Source organism: Bos javanicus, chromosome 5 (genome assembly GCF_032452875.1).
Source record: "Bos javanicus breed banteng chromosome 5, ARS-OSU_banteng_1.0, whole genome shotgun sequence".
Classification (NCBI taxonomy): domain Eukaryota; kingdom Metazoa; phylum Chordata; class Mammalia; order Artiodactyla; family Bovidae; genus Bos; species Bos javanicus.
In genome coordinates this window covers 4,968,919-4,981,006 of record NC_083872.1, presented here as the reverse complement: position 1 = coordinate 4,981,006, position 12,088 = coordinate 4,968,919, and positions in this window count along the sequence as shown.

The following is a 12,088-nucleotide window of genomic DNA, read 5'->3' as shown; positions in this document are numbered from 1 at the left end:
GATAATGAAATCTTCTTTTCAAATTCATCCAAGCATCAAAATGAATATACTTTCTAAGGTTTTTTTTTTTTCCTATTGTTTACAAACTAAATCTCCAAAGATTGAGTTGTTTACATTTTATAACAATAAATAGAAATCAGCGAAATCTCTGGTAATTTAAAGGTTCAGTATGATTTGGAAAGTCTTAGCATATTTTCTGAAGAATATAAAAATATTATATATAACTTTTATTTTATTCTGCAAAGTAGGCTTAAGAGATTCCAAGATTACCATCAGGGTCACAGTGTTGCTGGCTGCTGCTGCTGGTGCTAAGTCGTTTCAGTCGTGTCCAACTCTGTGCGAACCCAGAGATGGCAGTCCACCAGGTTCCCCCGTCCCTGGGATTCTCCAGGCAAGAACACTGGAGTGGGTTGCCATTTCCTTCTCCAATGCATGAACGTGAAAAGTGAAAGTGAAGTCGCTCAGTCATGTCCCACTCTTCGCGACCCCATGGACTGCAGCCTACCAGGCTCCTCTGCCCATGGGATTCGTCAGGCAAGAGTACTGGAGTGGGTTGCCATTGCCTTCTCCGCAGGGTCACAGTAGGACCATCCAAATTAGACATAATCTTTTTTTTTTTTTTCTGTTAAAAAGCTTTTTATTTCTCAAAGTAAAGCAGCACGATACTGTCACCTCCATGTGAATATAGCTATCTTTACCCAGTGATTGTCTATAATTTCTCTATTTATGATTCTGTTCTTTCTCTGGCATTTACTAAACACAAGCACATGAGCCATTGTGCTGTAACTTATAGACACTACTCTTTCAGAAAATAGAATTTCAAATAATACATGAGTGGAAAATTATATATATTAACAGGTATTTTTTCAGTTAAAAAAATTTTTTTTTCTAATTTTATTTTATTTTTAAACTTTACATAATTGTATTAGTTTTGCCAAATATCAAAATGAATCCGCCACAGGTATACATGTGTTCCCTCCCAGAATATTGGAAATAAAAGCAAAAATAAACAAATGGGACCTAATTAACCTTAAAAGCTTCTGCACATCAAAGGAAACTATTAGCAAGGTGAAAAGACAGCCTTCAGAATGGGAGAAAATAATAGCAAATGAAGCAACCAACAGACAACTAATCTCAAAAATATACAAGCAACTCCTACAGCTCAACTCCAGAAAAATAAACGACCCAATCAAAAAATGGGCCAAAGAACTAAATAGACATTTCTCCAAAGAAGACATACAGATGGCTAACAAACACATGAAAAGATGCTCAACATCACTCATTATCAGAGAAATGCAAATCAAAACCACTATGAGGTACATTTCACACCAGTCAGAATGGCTGCGATCCAAAAGTCTACAAATAATAAATGCTGGAGAGGGTGTGGAGAAAAGGGAACCCTCTTACACTGTTGGTGGGAATGCAAACTAGTAGACATAATCTTTGATGTGGTAGTAGTACTTCCCTAGTTTATTGAGAATTCTGTAGAAAATTACCAAATCCACAAAAAGTGGTTTTGTCTTTTTTTTTTTAACATTAAGAGGGAGTTTAATTATGAATTGGTTAAAGCAGTGGTTATAGTAACATAGTTATTTGCTTAGTTATTTCTCACAATCCTATGAAAATGGAAAACATGCCCTCATTTAGCTTGAGAAGGGTGGAAGCAGTGGCCAACATTATTAACAATGTCAGTAAGATATTTTGATTTTGTTTTTTTCTGAGATAAAAATAAAGATAAGCTAACTCTTTCTTATGAAGAGGAACTAAAAAGCCTCTTGATGAAAGTGAAAGTGGAGAGTGAAAAAGTTGGCTTAAAGCTCAACATTCAGAAAACAAAGATCATGGCATCTGGTCCCATCACTTCATGGGAAATAGATGGGCAAACAGTGGAAACAGTGTCAGACTTTATTTTTCTGGGCTCCAAAATCACTGCAGATGGTGACTGCAGCCATTAAATTAAAAGATGCTTACTCCTTGGAAGAAAAGTTATGACCAACCTAGATAGCATATTGAAAAGCAGAGACATTACTTTGCCAACAAAGGTTCGTCTAGTCAAGGCTATGGTTTTTCCTGTGGTCATGTATGGATGTGAGAGTTGGACTGTGAAGAAAGCTGAGCACCGAAGAATTGATGCTTTTGAACGGTGGTGTTGGAGAAGACTCTCGGGAGTCCCTTGGACTGCAAGGAGATCCAACCAGTCCATTCTGAAGGAGATCAGCCCTGGGCGTTCTTTGGAAGGAATGATGCTAAAGCTGAAACTCCAGTACTTTGGCCATGCCATGCGAAGAGTTGACTCATTGGAAAAGACTCTGATGCTGGGAGGGACTGGGGGCAGGAGGAAAAGGGGACGGCAGAGGATGAGATGGCTGGATGGCATCACTCACTCATTGGATGTGAGTCTGAGTGAACTTGGGGAGTTGGTGATGGACAGGAAGGCCTGGCGTGCTGCAATTCATGGGGTCGCAAAGAGTTGGACACAACTGAGCGACTGAACTGAACTGAACTCTTCTTGAGGCATATAACTTGGCATATTTTTCTTTGAATGAAGGAAAATACAGCACACTTGGGAAAAGAAAACTTTTTCTAAAGTACATTTACTAATGTAAAAATACATTCTAGAATATCTATAGCACTGTGTCTAAAACTTCATATTAATATGTGAAAGATTCAGCTATTGAAGAAACTGGCTAGGCACAAAAAGTGTATTTATATTTGTTACTTGTAAATTTCTTTCTAAGAAAATAAATTGATTAACCCTGTATTTTGGCTTCTTAGGAAAATTGATTTTTAATTTCCTTATGTGTGTGTGTGTGTGTGTGTGTATTGGGAAGATACACTGGAGAAGGAAATGGCAACCCACTCCAGTATTCTTGCCTGGAGAATCCAATGGACAGCAAGGCTACAGTCGATGGGGTCACAGAGTCAGACACAACTGAGTGATGAACACACACACACACACATATTTATGTATGTATAAATATAAGATTTCTGTTGAACAAGTGGATAGTTTAAAGATGTAAATGGGTATATCAGCTTGGTTATTAGATATGACATAGGTTGAGTAAGAGGTCTGAGGTGAAAACATACTTTGAGAGTTGTTGACATAAAGATGGCACTTAAAGGTATCCTAATGGGTGAGATCACCAAGGGAGTTATCTGTAGATGGGAAAGTGAAGAGATCTAGGGACTGATTCTTAGGACACTTCCAGGTAAGGAGAGATTGTTATAACGAACAAATGAGATTGAGAATGACCAAAGAGTGAGGAGGGATGGAAATGAAAAGAATGCAGGGGACTGAAAGCTTAGAAATAAAATGAATGAAGGAGGAGGAAACAATCAATTGGGAGAACTGGTCACTGGATTTAGCACTGCGGAGACATTGGCAACCTTGACAAGATCAGCTTTGGTGACACAGGTAAAAATCTAATTAAGATAGGTTTAAGAGAATGAAGACCTGGAGACAACACATGGAGAAATTCTCTTTAGAAAAGTTGTTACAAAAGGGAGCAGAGAAATAGGGCAACTGTAGATGTGGAAAGTGGAGTTGAGTGATTATTTTTAATAAATGGAGGAAATGACAGCATTTCTCTTTAGCCAGAAAAAAATGAGACAATATACTTAAATATTTTGCAAATAAGTTCTGCTTATTTCTAGATAAAGGTAGATGTTTTTAAATTGTGCCTGATGTGAGCATAAGACATAGGCTTTGGATTAAAGGTGATTTCAAGTGGCTAACATAAAGTTGATATCATACTTTTTTTCTTTTATCCTTGGTGATAAAATCTGTTTTCAAATTAACTTAGGTTGTGTCTGTGATTTTGTTTTTTATGGGGAAGATTAAGGTTTGAAACATAGCAATTTGTTATTTGGTATTTTAACCAACAATGTACTAGATGTGTCTATCATTCAGTTGATTGCTCGCTAACTGAGGCAGACTCTGGAATTTAAAACTGATCTTTTGAATGACTAAATTAAATATCAACACTTATGCCAAAACAGGATAGGTTATAATAGTGTAACTGGGAAATTAATATGAAAAAAAGTATTTAACATCATCCTCTACTTTCCCTATTTCATTTCTTTCTCTGTCTCACCCTTTAAAAGTGATCTCAGTTTAGGGTTTAAGGCTCATTTGCAGGGAATATGCTTGATATTTCCATGGTGGAGGAGAATAAAATAAGTGCTTGGAGGGCAAAAGCTGGAAGTGCTCACTCTGTGGAATGGTGAAATTCACCAAGGCCACGAAGGAGGCAGGCTTCGGAGGTTACCAGCCATTAGCAGATAACTGTGCTCACTTTATCACCAGAGCCCAGAGAAGCAGCCCTAACTGCAGAAAATGACAGCATGGTGTACCTACCGAGCTGAGACGGTAGGTAGCAGGGCTAAAATGCTAGACAAAGATCCCCTTGCCCAAGACTGGCATTTCAATTAGCAATGTGTTCAGCTACAAGAAACAGAATCTTAAAATATTTTAAATAAATAGGTGTTTGGTTTGGGGCCATAACATTTAGCACATACGTAGCTGGTTCTTGGCATTGCCCCAGCTGTTCAGCAGTGCCATCAAGGACACAGGCTCTTGCTGGCTGTCTCTTCTGCCACTGTTAGCATGTTGACTTTTATTCTTTTGCTTTTCATATGGTATCTATACCTCCAGCTTCACATGGCTGTTGCAGGAAAAAGAATGTGGAGATAACTGTGTACCAGTGAATCATATACCATGCACCAGGGGAGAGAACCAAGACCAGTGAGCTTCTGTGTTCAACTCATTGCTCAGCTGCCACATGGCTCCCCAAGCTGCCATAGAGCCTGGTAAATTGCGTTGTATTTATAGTTTCTTGTGTTCAAGGAAGGCAAAGGAGGATAAGATGGAAGTGAAGAAAGAGTCAGATAGTGTATAGCTTCTGTTGTCCTTGGCATGTTACCTCCTCCAAAAAAAAAAATGCCAACTTGAAATCGAAGCATGCCTTTAGCTTTTAGTGAGAATAAAAGACCTTCATTTGCTGGACTGCATAAAATCCTGGCATCTTCATAGAATCTTAGAGACAAAGAGAGAAATTTCCCCCATTAATGACTAATGTTGAATTAATATCCACGACAAAGAGGGGCATAAAGATGGATTTAATCTGATCACCAAAATATAGCCATGTTAGGCTTCTTGTACATGATTTATGTGGTGGAGTTAAAACCATCTGCCACCCGGTTTTATTATATGTTCCAGCAATGACTCTGAGAGCCTGAAATCTCAATCACTAAACAAAATAGATTATTGATCTTTCAATTGATAGAAGTATAAAAAAATCTAAACATTTGCAATAGGTACTTAGATATTTGTTGATTTTATTAGCATGCTTTTATCTCCAAATATTTTCAATTAAACATGATTTAGATGATTATAAACTCAATCCTCCACAAATGTTGACTGGTAAAAACAATAATTAGGAATTTGTCATAAGCCAAAACATTTTAATAATGTCTTTTATTTATATAAAACTATGCCATTTAAGACACTGCAGAAATATACTATTTTCATTGATATGTCATTAATTTAGAGTTATAGGATATCTATTGTAATTTGCATAGTACTTAAATTCTCTTTTGGTTTATCCATTAACAAAAAACTATTGAATCCCCAATTTTTTTCGTAGCTAGAGTGTTTTTTCTAGTTATTATTTCATTTATTTTTGACTGCCCTGGGTCTGTGCTGCTGTGCATGGGCTTTCTCTAGTTGCAGTGAGCGGGGCTCCTCTTCATTTGGTGCGAGGGCTCCTCACTGTGGCGGCTTCTCTTCGTAAACCCAGACTAGAGCACAGACTCGAGGTGGGCGGGTTTCAGGAGTTGTAGCACAGTGGGCTCAGTAGTTGTGGCACAAAGTCTGAGTTGCTCCACGATATGTGAAATCTTCCCGGACTAGGGATTGAATCTGGCTCCTCTGCATTGGCAACCTGGTTCTTATCCACTGCACCACCAGGGAAGTCCTAGGCATAGTGTTTTTGGCACACCAAAGTCTTTGCTTTCATAGAATTTATAGAAACAAATGACATCCATTATATGCTATTTGGTGATAAGGGTTGAATAGATAGATAGGCATGTGAGAAAAGTGATTGGATGGTATAGGTGCCATGTGTATTGGATAATCAAGGTAGTTGTAGTCCTAGGAGAAACCTGGGACAACAGTGTTTCCAGCTGAGAGGACAGAAATGCAGAAATGTATCATTGGTATGGAGGCTTCCCCGGTGGCTCAGTGGTAAAGATTTTGCCTGCAAGGCAGGAGATGCAGCACAGAGGGGTTAGATCCCTGGGTCATGGAAGATGCCTTGGAGGAGGGCATGGCAATCCACTCCAGTATTCTTGCCTGGAGAATCCCATGGACAGAGGAGCCTGGCGGGCTACAGTCCATGGAGTTACAAAGAGTCCGACATGGCTAAAGAGGCTTAGCACACATGCATGATTGGTATGATTAGGAAGCAGCAAGGAACCTGTGTGTCTGCAGTGACATGAGCAAGAGGGAAAAGGGTAGAGGATGCGTTGGGGGTATAGAACACCTAGGGGCATTTACCATAGTAAAATCTTCATTGACAAATCGAACAAAAACTCAAAATTATGACTTTAATTTATCTATTAGTTGACTTAACTGTTCCCATATGATGTGAGTACACTCTATAGAGTAAAAATGTTAACATGCTTTTATTATACTTTCTGGATAAAATTAAATTTCTTATCAATGCTTCTTAAGTAGCATATATACATATATAATGAATATGTAAATTTAATGGATTTCAGTGGTTGTAAAAGTGTTGAAATTTTTCATCTTTTGAAGTTGGGTCTTCTCTACACACCTGTAACTTTAGGTTGACTACTCGGAGTGCTAAGCTGTCGTGTGGGTAGTGTGGGCTGAGCTGCCTGCACAGGTGATTCAGCTCATGACAAGCCCGAAACTGGCTACTCCCACACCCCATGATTCAAAAACATTTATCCCACTAGACTTGCCAAGGGCTGGAAATTACCACATTATTTATTGCCTTGAGTTGAGGCACTGGAGGTTGCTGTTAATTATTTAAACACCCCTTGAGAAGGAGGAAAATTAATCATTACCTATTTAAAAATTCTCTCAAATCCGATGAGCTGGGAAGTCACCTAGTGACACACTTTGGGAATGAGACAGAAGTGAGGTGTGAGAGTGGGAATGTCGAAGCTTCTGAATATGGCATTTCCATGGAAGGCAGTCAGAATGGGGACACTGGATGTAAAGAGGAAAGTGGCAAACTCCGCTCTCTCTGCTGTAGTCTAGGGGAAAGCACTGAGGTTCTGAAAGCCTAAGAACTGGGCGGGTCATTTCACTTTTTGTGAAGTGGAAGTATCAACAGAACAATGTATATGAAAACACTTTCCTAAGTGATAATCAGAAGCACTGTGCAGTACTTAGACTCACCTGAAACAAAACAACAGAAGTTCAAATATAATGATACAGAGTAACAGATATTTCAGGCAAATATCAACCAAAAGCAAGTTGGATTAATAGTTTTAATAACAGACTAATGAATTTAAGATTATTTCTTAAGTTTATAAGGAGCAAATCGATATGTTAAAGAACAATGGATCTAGAACAGAAGAGCTGGAATGAATATATAACTTCATACATTCTTTTCAAACCCACTCACAGAAATCAACTTTTGCTTTAACCCTAAAAGGAATCTACATAAATTCAAAGATTCAACATCTCAAAAAATCATATTCTTTGATCATAATGCAATTGAAATTGATAACAAGAGAATAGCTTAAAATGCAATAAATCTATATACTATTAAATATTCTTACCTGAAAGAGGGTCTCATAAGACCAATTAGAAAATACATGGAATTGTGTAACAGTGAAAGCACACAACACATGTGTGACATAGCAATGTTCTGCTTTAAGTTCATTTTTCATAGAGTGGGAAAGAATAAAGGAATCAAGTTTGCCAGGGGAAATATCAATAACCTCAGATATGCAGATGACACCACCCTTATGGCAGAAAGCGAAGAACTAAGGAGGCTCTTGATGAAAGTGAAAGAGGAGAGTGAAAAAGTTGGCTTAAACCTCAATATTCAGAAAACTAAGATCATGGCATCTGGTCCCATCACTTCATGGCAAATAGATGGGGAAACAGTGACAGACTTTTAATTTGGGGGGCTCCAAAATCATTGCAGATGGTGACTGCAGCCATGAAATTAAAAGGTACATGCTCCTTGGAAGAAAAGTTATGACCAACCTAGACAGCATATTAAAAAGCAGAGACATTACTTTGTCAACAAAGGTCTGTCTAGTCAAGGCTATGGTTTTTCCAGTAGTTGTGTGGATGTGAGAGTTGGACTATAAAGAAAGCTGAGCGCCAAAGAACTGATGCTTTTGAACTGTGGTGTTGGAGAGGACTCTTGAGAGTCCCTTGGACTGCAAGGAGATTCAACCAGTCCATCCTAAAGGAGATCAGTCCTGAGTGTTCATTGGAAGGACTGATGTTGAAGCTGAAACTCCAATATTTCCACCATTTAATGCGAAGAGCTGACTCATTTGAAAAGACTCTGATGCTAGTAAACATTGATGGCGTGAAGAGAAGGGGACAGCAGAGGATGAGATGGTTGAATGGCATCAACAACTCAATGGACATATGTTTGGGTGGACTGGGAGTTGGTGATGGACAGGGAGGCCTGGTGTGCTGCATTCCATGGGGTCGCAAAGAGTTGAACACGACTGAGTGACTGAACTGAACTGATATTAGTAAACCACTGACAAAATGATAGAGAAACAAATCCAGGCAAAGAAGAGGAAGGAAGCAATCACTGGAACAGAAACCAAACAACAATGTAACCAAGGAAAACCTCTTTCTTGATGAGACGGATGAATAGACAATCATCAGGTCAAGGAAAATGGAAGCAATTTAGATATAAAATACAAAATGAAAGGAGATATCTAATTACAGACACAATCGTAACTGCAAGATAGGAAAGGGATATTATGAAAAAATATATGATAAATTTTGAGTATTAAACAGAAATGTTTACATTTGGGGGAAAGATGTAAAATGTCAAAATGGTACAAGACAAAATAGAAAAAAAATTCCAGTGATGATTAAAGCCTATGTGACCTTCTCAACAAGAAGTCACAACTCAATTGATTTTATTGATGAGTTCTTCCCAAAATTCAAAGAACAGCTTATCTTCATATTATATGTTTATTGCAGAGTATGAGATAGAGGAAAAATTTTCAACGTACTTTTTTGAAGTTAATATAAACTTGATTCAAAACAGGAAAATGAAAGAACAAAGAAACAATGACTAATACTTATTTAAGTTATAACCATGCAGAAGGCAAAAAACGTACTCAAAATATTTCATAATGATCAATTAGACTTTTGTCTAAGAATGCAGTGGTTATTCTGCATCAGAAAACGTATCAGCTTACCACATTAATTGAAGGAAAACAATGATCATAATAGACTCAGGAAAATAAGTTGATAAAAGTAATACCAATTATGGTTTTTAAAAACTTTCAGGGAGCTACAGATAAGGGAATTTTTCTGTAGCTTTCTAAAAGCTGTAATGTCAAACAAATGCAAGAAACTCAGAAAATTACCTACTTTCTGTTTAAGATTGGCATTACCAGAGATATACCTTAATACTGTTACTCTGTAACAATTTACAAAAGGCCATAATTTTAGAAGGAAAAAAGGAACACAATCCTTATAGGATTAGAAGAAAGAAAAATGTCATTTTTTTCATGCTATTTGATCAACCCTACAGAATCACCCAAAACTCTATGGAACTAATAAAACAATTCATAAAGCTTCTGGATAAAATTAATTTGTCATAAGAGACTTATAAAAATCAATAATGTTTTTAAATTCTACAAATAGTCAACTAGATATTATATTAGAAAACTATATCATTCTCAAACAACAAAATTGAAAACAAATAATCCAAGAAAAGATATTGAAAAGCCTTTTGGAAAAAATGGAAACTGTTGAAAGACATAACACCCGCATAAATAAACATCTCTTCATGTTCACAGACAGAATCTCACCACAGATGAAATAACTTACTAAAATGTATTAATTCTTAACAAATGTTTATAAATCAAGTCATATCTCAATAGAATCTTTGAAGCATTTCATGAGTGTATGCTAAAATTCATGTAGAAACATAAAAATGTCCCTAACAATTATGCCAGTTTTGAAAAAGAAGAGCAAAGAAGGGGACTCACTCTACAAAAATCAGAATATAGTCCAAAGGTACAGTGTGATGCTTATGAAAAATTAACAAACGTAAAACCAATGGCAGAGAGTAAATAACTCGGACCCATGTGTACAGGAAAGGCGGACTGCTTCACAGGACACAGCACTGGCAAAACTGATTGCTATGGAGAGATTAGTTGCATCATTCTTGGATTCCAGTGGATTTAAGAACTGTTGGAAAGGAATCCTTCTGAGCTAATAAAAAATACAGTTGGCAACCACAACAAAAATGTATCATGAATTTTACTACATTAACATTAACAGTTTCAGTTTATGAAATGACACATGCAAAATCTAACAAATGACTTATTTCGTGAAATGTCACTTTTAAATTCTAAAAATTGGTTTTCACTTAAAAACTGGTTTTCAAGGAAATATGCAAATGTGGGCGCACATGCACACCAGGAACTTTCGTTGAAAAATGAGCAAAGAAGTAATTCATAGAAAGAGAAATATGAATGACTAGAAGGCACATGAAGACATGGTCACAACCTAATGAAAAGTACAAATTAAAGGGACAGTGCACTGCTGTCCTAGTCTGGTCAGTTGGCAAATTTAACAAGCCTGATTATTTCCAAGCATTGGTGAGTTGTGGAAAGGCTTCATTTCTGTACGAATGTAAATGATATTATTGTTTTACAGAATAGTCTTGCCCCCTTCAGTGACAGTAAGTGGGCATGTACTCTGCAATCACACCCAGTTACAGATCCCAAGGAATATCTCAACAAGTATGTCAGAGGACAGCTATGGAGAATTTCACTGTAATGCTAATTTTAGCATCAGAAAAAAGTAACCTAGGTGTGTACTTCTAGGGCAATGGAAAAGCCCTATGGATCACAACAAACAATTGAAACAGTACTAGGCAGTAATGCTAGACCGTAAAAGCATAATGCCCAGGGAAAACTACAGCAAAAAGTGAAATCTACAACACGTGGTAAATATATACATAAGACAATGGCATGTGTTCTCTATTTACAAAGTATTTTTCAGGCAACAAGTTAAATATTTGAGAATGGTTTTCTATGAGGCAGACAGTTCTGGGAGTGTTGATTCTGATAAATATACAAAAAGAAATAACAGATCTGAGAATTCTCTGGTGGTCCAGTGGTTAGGACTCTGCACTTTCACTGCTGAGTTAAAACCCTGGTCAGGCAGGGAACTAAGGTCCTGCAAGTTGTGAGCGTGGCCAAAAAAGAGAGAGCTGTGAATTGCTGCTGCTGCTGCTGCTGCTGCTAAGTCACTTCAGTCGTGTCCGATTCTGTGTGACCCCAGAGATGGCAGCCGACCAGGCTCCCCCGTCCCTGGGATTCTCCAGGCAAGAACACTGGAGTGGGCTGCCATCTCCCTCTCCAATGCATGAAAGCGAAAAGTGAAAGGGAAGTCGCTTAGTCGTGTCTGACTCTCCGTGACCCCATGGACTGCAGCCCACCAGGCTCCTCCATCCATGGGATTTTCCAAGCAAGAGTACTGGAGTGGGGTGAATTGTTGAGAGTGACTAATTCAGTTCTTTTCATCCAAGAACTAAAGGGGAATAGGAATTCAGATAATGCTTATTTTCAAAATATTTACCCCGGTAGCTCTATTCAGGAACAATAAAGTGACATTTATGGTACTGGAATAGCAGTCCAATATATATTTATTTGAAGATCTGTAAGTATACACTCTGGAGAAGGCAATGGCACTCCACTCCAGTACTCTTGCCTGGAAAATCCCATGGACGGGGGAGCCTGGTGCACTGCAGTCCATGGGGTCGCTAATAGTTGGACACAACTGAACGACTTCACTTTCACTTTTCACTTTCATGCATTGGAGAGGGAAATG